The sequence below is a fragment of the Phocoena sinus genome, chromosome 4 (assembly GCF_008692025.1).
Source record: "Phocoena sinus isolate mPhoSin1 chromosome 4, mPhoSin1.pri, whole genome shotgun sequence".
NCBI lineage: Eukaryota > Metazoa > Chordata > Mammalia > Artiodactyla > Phocoenidae > Phocoena > Phocoena sinus.
The window spans coordinates 133744355-133752675 of NC_045766.1; the positions used below are offsets into that span (position 1 = coordinate 133744355).

Sequence of the window (8321 nt, forward strand, 5' to 3'; positions counted from 1 at the left end):
CAGGCAATTAAGAAAATCGCCGGAGCAAAGGTTTCGAGATGGGAGAGCACCTGCGAGTATTCTTTGAAAGCCAGTGATTCATATTTAGAAGCAAGGGAATTAAGAATAGAGAGAATCCATTATTGTTGGTGTTTAGTTTCAGCAAAGCAAACATATTAATTTTACCACATGAGGATGGTCGAACATGGACTTCAGTTCAAATCTCGATTCTGCTACCTTCTAGAACATTATTACCTTTTAACTTTTTATTTATTGCAGTTAGCTGATTTACAGTATTGCATTAGTTTCAGGGGTATAACATAGTGATCCAGTTATTAGTTTTTGCAGATTATATTCCACTGAGGTTATGAAAGGATATTGAACATTATTATTTAAACTTTATAAGCCTCAGTTTCCTCATCTATAAAGTGGGGATAGCAATATGTCATTGAGAGGTTGAGGTGAGGATTAAATGAGATGATATGTGTGGCCGGGATGCCTTGGATGGAAGAAGGGAAGGATGACTGTCCATACACCAGCTTTCCCAACTTTCCAGGAAAATTGTGGCTAATACAATGGCTTGGTGCCCTCAACCTCTGTGCCAACGCTTTTCTCTCTCGCTTGCCTCTGCTACAGAGATTGGAAAACCAAAATAGTCAATTTGCAGAGTCCTCAACTGCCATGGCAGCTGGGGCTCCACACATGATTTAACTTTTATTGATCCTTTATCCTTGAGTTGGAACTGAGTCACAAGGAGAGAAGACCATGAGCGTCTGTTTGGGAACTGAGTTCAGTGGGGAGCAAGAGAAGGGTTGTGAGCATCTCTGTTGCTGGCCTGGGTCTCGGCAGAACTGGCCTAGTCTGGGAGCTAGTGCTGTGGGGGGTGTTTTCTGATTGACTTGCTTCCAGGTTGTGGCAGATGCCTTGGAGCTGATGACTGTGGCACTGGCTTCCTATAGGAGAAGATGGCCTCTTAATTCAGCAACTGTCTGATGATGGAAGAGGCAGCAGCTCCCTTGATGACCCAATTCTACGGTGGCATTCTGAGTTCAGCTAAAGTCTTTTCAGCCCTCCCCAATGATTTAAGAACTCTCTGTATATCTTAAGGAACTCCTTGTGTTTAAACCAGCTAAAATGGACTCTGTTGTCTCTAATCGACATGATCCCTGAGTGAAACACTAGTTCTGGCCAAGACAAGGTAAGTTTGCTGGTACTGCCTCTTCTGCTGCTTCTTCCTGCTTGAACACAGACACAGATTGGGGGAGTAATTCCTATCACTGAGGACAGAGCAGGAACGTGAAGGAGCCTGGTACCCTGAGGACACTGCTGAATCCCTACAGCAGCTCTGTACCACCCAGTCTTCAAGATAGAGTTAATATAACCTGCTCACAGTTATTTTAATGACTAACTGGGATAAACTACACACAGTATTGAGCCTAAACTGTGCACAGAGGAGGCATTCAATCATGGTAGCTATTATAATCATTACTCTTTGTCACCTTCTCTGTTTATGACATGGATGCTTTCCAGGACCTCTTGCCGAGTCAGGGGCTGGAATGAAGGCACAGAGAGTGTAGGGGTGGGTTCCTCCCTGGAAACTTGAAGTCCAAAAAAAAAAAAAAAACAAGACAGCTGCCGATGAAATATGGCTGGATCTCTGTGTGTGGCATGTTAAACATTTACCACAGGTTATATATCTCTCCATCTTTCTGAAACACTTCCATTTGCTCTTTGTGTTAATGGGGTCACATGGTTTAAGTTGATTTAGCAAAGATAAGTGTTTGGAAGACTAATGAAACCATTCCACTGCCTGTTCTGTCCAGCTGCAGAGTCAAGGGGGTAGTGGAAAAGTATTTGTTCCCTGTGGGCTTGAATCCTACTTTTGTCGTTGACTAATTTTGCTTCTTTCATTTTTTTCTCATCACAAGAGCAATGCAGGCTCCTGCTAGCACATTCAAACGATGCCCAGTGTATTAAGTAAGAGTGAAAATCTACACCTACCTCTCCAACACGTCCTGGAGAAATAGTGTTCGTGTAAGCCTTTATTGAAGCAAATCTTGCTTTGTCTTTAAACTTCAGCAGCTGCTTTGATTGTTCATTAACATGCTGGCTCCTTAAACTCCTTTATGATGAGGTCATACCCCACCACTTCCAACAGGCTTTCTTCTTTGTATTATCATCTGAGGACTCTACTACCACTGGCTTAGCCACCTCCAAATCATCACCAGTATCTTCTAATACTGTTTATTCTGTCCTGGACAACTTCAGGAACCATGTCAGTTTCCTTCTTCCCTTCTCAACTCCTTCTTGGCGATGTCAACAACCATATTACTCATTCACTGCAGGATACAGACACTCATGTCTTCACCTGGTAGCACTGAGTGTGCTGTAGACTTTGTCATCGGTGTACGGCTCCGTTCCGCCTTCCAGATGCCACTGCTTCCTTTTTTATTCTTTCTCCCATGCTCCTGCTCTGCTCCTATTGTCACAGAAACCTCTATACATTGGGGCCTTGGTTTTACTTTGTCTGTTGTACCTACTCTTGATTCTCCGGTCAGCTGCTTCCATGCTGCCCCCCCCACCACTCTGATGACCTTCCCACCCAACCATTGCTAGATGCCCCATATCACTCCACCAGACCCACAGAGTCTGCTTTCTCAGTTCCTACTCTTAGGGTGAAGGCACTCATGGAGAAAATGCAAAGAATGAAAAGTTCATGATGCTTGGCGTCAGGTAGACCCTACCACTATCCCATCATCCTTTCAGTCTGCTCTTCCCTGTGGTCTTGACAACTCTTCTCTACTTATAGTGAATGGTCATTCCTAACGCAGCATCCTCCTTCCTGTAAGAGCGCCTGGCATCTTTTTGCCCTGAGTGGAGCCAGGACCTGGTCTGAGTTTTCTTATCATCCTATTCACACCAACACACGTCTTCTTAAACCACAAACATCTTGGATCAGGCACCTCTCATGTACCACTTCAGATCCTTTCAGGCACACGTATCTTTTGTTCCAGCCACCCAACCAACTGCACATGGAGACATTCTGCCAGCACCTCCTGCCTCCCATCCTAGGACTTATCTGTTTTCACTGTGGCTTGGGACTCTGTAGGCACCCCTCGGTATCCTCATAAGTACAACCCAGAAGTGCTGGAGAGCTAATGCTTCCTGGAATGTTCTTTGACTAGTGAGGGATGCGAGCTGCTGGATAAATGCTTCCTCCTTTCTCCTCCCAGACTGGCAGTCCTGAGACGATGTCATATGGCTTCTCAAGAGGTCCATGGGATCAAGCAACTCAGTAACATATCTTGTGCAGCTTCTCACTGCTTCACTCTCTTTTACTCCTTCTTGAGATCACATGCAGATACAATAAAGGACATGCAGATACAATTTTTCTGAGGTCTGCTCTCTGGGGAAGTAGTCTGAGACACATCTTTTATTCTTCTTTCCAAATTCTTCCTTCTCTGAGCTAAAAACCAGCCCTTCCCATTTCCTGAGAGAGCTTTCTTCTACAGTGATAGCCTCACCTCTTCCAGTAAGTAGACTCTTAATTTTAAGAAATGTGTCCTGAGAGCTTCAAAAATCGCACTGTTTTGAGTATCTGTCATGTATGATTCCCCCCAGAAAATGGAGAGAATATCCAAGACATCATGGTGATGTTTTCAGGCACTTTGGTGGCTTTGTAAAGTACAGTTGATCCTTAAACAACATGGTTTGAACTGCGTGGGTCCACTTACATGTGGATTCTTTTTCATTAGTAAATATTATAGCACTACATGATCCATGGTTGGTTGAATCTATGGGCGGAGCTGTGGAGGAGGAACTGTGGATGGGAAGATATGGAGGAGCTGTGGATGCCGAGGGTCCACTTAAATTATATTAGGATTTTCTACTTCGAGGAGGGTCGGTGGCCCTAAACCCCACATTGGTCAAGCGTCACCTGGACTAAAGTAATTTGTCATAGTACATCACTGTAATAGCAACGTGATCCGTGAGCTTGTCTGGATCTATGAAGAAGTAGAGTTCCTACCACTTCATGACAGTTACAGCCTATTCAGAGATTAGTAGAGAATAACAAAGCCATGATATGATACAGATGTTGGGCAGCTGGCTAGGCTTGCTCTCCAAAAAAGTGACTCACTCCTGCACAGCACTTTCACAGCAGACATGATTCCAGTGTGTGCTTTGGCAACATTTAAAAATTACTACTTGCCTTGGATCGAGGGGTCATTGACAAACAGTTAGAACCATGAGTATCAAGGTTACAAACGCCAAGGTCTATTGTACTTTCTTTTTTTTTTTTTTTTTTTTTTAAAGAAGATGTTGGGGGTAGGAGTTTATTAATTAATTTATTTTTGCTGGGTTGGGTCTTCGTTTCTGTGCGAGGGCTTTCTTTTAGTCGTGGCAAGCGGGGGGCCACTCTTCATCACGGTGCGCAGGCCTCTCACTATCGCGGCCTTTCTTGTTGCGGAGCACAGGCTCCGGACGCGCAGGCTCAGCGGCCATGGCTCACGGGCCCAGCCGCTCCGCGGCACGTGGGATCCTCCCAGACCGGGGCACGAACCCGTGTCCCCCGCATCGGCAGGCGGACTCTCAACCACTACGCCACCAGGGAAGCCCTCTTCCTCTTCTTTTATCTCTTCTTTCTCCTTCCTTTGAGCACTACCCAAAGCCCATCCTTGACTCTGATCTTCTTTTACGTTTCTTCTTCATAAATTCCAGTTCCTTGTTTCAATTATACTAAGCCCATTTGGAGAACAAGTAGTCAGCACAGACGGTTAGAAATAGGAGGGCTGTCATCTTGATACTTGGTAATCCATCTTCATTTGAATGCCTCCGGAAATGAAGGGTTTACCTTCTCACACAACAGCTTTTTTTTTTTTTTTTTTCATTTTTGGAGAGCTCTACTATGTAAAATGGTTTAGTATGTTTGTCTGAATCTATCTCCTCATAATTTTGAGACATTGACTGTTTTTTTGTCCTCCAAAGTAACATTGAAAACATTTCCCTCTTCTTTCTGATAGCCCTTAGCAATACTCTGTTGGCTTGTATTGAGGTCCTCTTAGTCACTCAGACCCCGAGTCTCAGAAGCATTTTTGATTCTTCTTTTTCCTTTAGTTCATAGAGGAAACAAGTCACTAAGTACTCAAGACTTGTTCTGAAGTTTCTCCTGCAGAAATTGTATGTTTCAAGGTAGAAGACTTAAATATTGTAAAAATAATAACATCTCAAATTAACTTACAGAGTTAATGCAATAGTGATAAAATCCCGTTGGATTTTTTTTTTAAAGGAGTAAATACAAATTTTCTGAAGTTCAAACGACATAATAAACAAAGAATATTACAAAAATGTAGAGTGATAAGGAACGATTAGTAACATGCATTATTTAAAAAAAGTTACGGTCTTTAAAGTAACGTGGTATTGACTTGGACTGATCAAAGGAACAGCATGAACAACTCAGAATTATCATTTATTAAATATAAAAATGTGATATATAAAAGAATACATATCAAAGAGGAGATTAAAGATTACTCAACAATGATTCTGGAATCACTGGTGAGGAATTTGGAGGAAAATCCAAACTTCAAATTTATTGAATGAAGTCCATATGCGATTAGTGAATTTAAAATATAATATCATAGAAAAATAAGGAGAAAATTAATTGGATAGTGTAATTAAATCTCTGGAACACTGAGAAACTTTTTAGGTACGAAGTAATTGATGGTGCAGCCACCTTGGAAAACAGTCTGAAAGTTCCTTGAAAGATAAAATGCAGAGTTACCATATGACCCAACAATTTCACTGTTAGGTGTGTACCAAAGGAAGATGAAAACACACATTCACATGAAAACTTGTACACAGAGGTTCACAGAAGCATTATTCATAATACCCCCAAAGTGAAGACAACCCACGTTGTCTTCATCCATCAACTAACAAATGGATAAATAAAATGTGGTGTATTTATACCATGGAGTATTATTTGGCAATAAAAGGAATGAAGTACTGACACATGCTGCAGTATGGGTAAACCTTAAAAACATTACCTAAGTGAAAGAAGCCAGTCTGAAAATATTACATATGGTATGGTATTTATATAAATTTATATATGGTATTTATACCATATTTATATATGGTATTTATATAAAATACCCAGAGTAGGCAAATCTATAGAGACATAAAGTGGATTGGTGGTTGCCTAGGGCTGGGGGCTTGGGGTTAAACAGGAATGAATGCTAATGCATGTGGCTTTCTATTTGGGGTGACGAAAAGTTTCGAAAATTGACTATGGTGATGGATGCACAGTTCTGTGAATATACTAAAACCATTGAATTTTGCACTTTAAACAAGGGTATTGTATACCATATGAATTATATTTCAATAAATCTGTTAAAAAAGTAATTGAAAAAGTAAGAAAATATCAACCTATTATAATACATTCCAAAAATATTAACCTTATCCTAAATCCTTTCTCAAATGAGATAGGAGTATATGGTATTCAAAAGGACAGAGAGATTAAATGAAGTAAGAGCTGAAAATTTTTCATTGGATTTCTTTTTTCCTTCTTATTAATGGTGGTAAAAGTCATTAAAATGTTCTGTAACCGGATTTCACTGTAGCTTACTTCAATTCAGTCTTTGCATTTCTCTATGAAGTCTCCACCCCGTAACACATCCTCCCCAGAAATCATCGTTTGCCAGGAGCACAAAGGAGAGCTCCCAAGGTCAACCTCTTCATTTCTGAGGTGAACCCACTAGATGTTAATACTGTGCTGTAAGGAAAATGATCCCAACTCAAACTAATTGGAAAATAAATAACACTGCTGCAAAGGGCACTTTAAGAAGTGCTTTTTGCTTATGGAAAGAAACCAGCAAGTCCTCTAAGTATAATAAAGGAGAGTGTTTTACAGTTAAGCACGATTTGGAGTGAAGCATCCAGATGTTGCTGCTTTGCTGGTCTAGGCTGTTAATGCTCTGCTGGTCCTTCCCATGGGGCCCCTTCCTTAGGAATCACAAAGCTTCATCTGTGGTACAGAGATGCCACACTCCCAATACAGGACAATCTTCTTCCTCATTCTCCTGGCAATCAGTTCAAAGTTCCTTAGCTTTCCAAAGTAGAAATCCTTTGCTTCTCCTACTTGTCAGCTGTTTCAATACATTCACCTGCGGCATTAATCTCACAGCTTCATAATACCCATTGCCTAAGCCAAGATCTTTTCTCCCAGCCAGAACCTGTATTCGTATTTGAGTCTAACTGGCGTCCAAGGAGCTGCACTGCTGGTTTGTTCAAACTCTAACAACAAGGGAAGGTGCTCCTGATATATCTTGACCTTGTCTAGCAGCTACAGTAGGGTCATAGTCTTTTCCGTCGTACTCACATAAAGGTTTCCTTGAACCACTGAGCAAATTAGAATAGACTTGAAACTTTCCTTTCAATGATTTGTCCACAAGAATTACTTTGTCAACATCCATTCTCTTAAAACCTGCTTGTAATAGTTTAAAATTCTGGATATATTCATGATTTGGCTTAGTTTGGAATTTCCTTTTCTTCAAGTCAGTATAACCAGGGAACAGCATATCCATTAATTGACAGTCAGCAGCCCCCATGCATAACTGTTCCATCTTTTTTTGTGGCCGATTGCAGGAATCATTCATTAAAACCAGTATCACCTCTTTTTACTGGAAGTGGACTTAAAATTGGAATAAGATAATGGAAGGACACCCTTTATGCTGTGAACATAGAGATATTTTAGAGGTGCCACAGAAGTGGATGGCTGGTCATTTAGAAGGTGATCATGGCTCAGGATCTAGTCAAATTTTGAGGCAACAGAAATTCCACTTTTTCAGTGAACTGGGAAGAGATCGTGCTCTGAGGAACTGGCTCAAGCTACCTAAAGTCTTAGGAGACTGAAGTATAAACCTGGTGGGCATTTGACTGCCTGGGGCAGGGTACAGCTAATGAAGGGCAGGGGAAGAGAGGGGAAGGGAATGGACACCTATTAGCTTTTTTATTAACTTTGTACAGAGAGCCCAGCTAGCAAAATCTACATCCAGGAGGGAGGGGACTCTTAGGAGACCTGTGTTTAAACAGCCAGTGTAATGGTATCTGTAGGTTCATGTATCCCAGATGCGGGAACCTGCTGGGCCTAGTTCCTGAATCCCCACCAAGCCTGTGCCTTCAGCTAAGCTGGGGATCTACTGGCTGCCTGTTGAAGGGCAGTGGCTGGAATCCACCGACAGCTAGACGGAGAGAGCCCTGGCCCAGAGGACTAGAGACTGGGGCTCCATCACCCAAGAGAGAGCGCCTGTAGCACTCAAAGTGGAGGGCTGCTCCAGCTTAGTGGTGCC

The 8321-nt window shown here is 41.9% G+C and overlaps 1 pseudogene; it reads right to left on the minus strand.

Moving 5' to 3' along the window:
• Positions 1-6939: 6939 nt before the first annotated feature.
• Positions 6940-7595, minus strand: LOC116752716 (annotated as a pseudogene).
• Between the last annotated feature and the right edge of the window lie 726 nt (positions 7596-8321).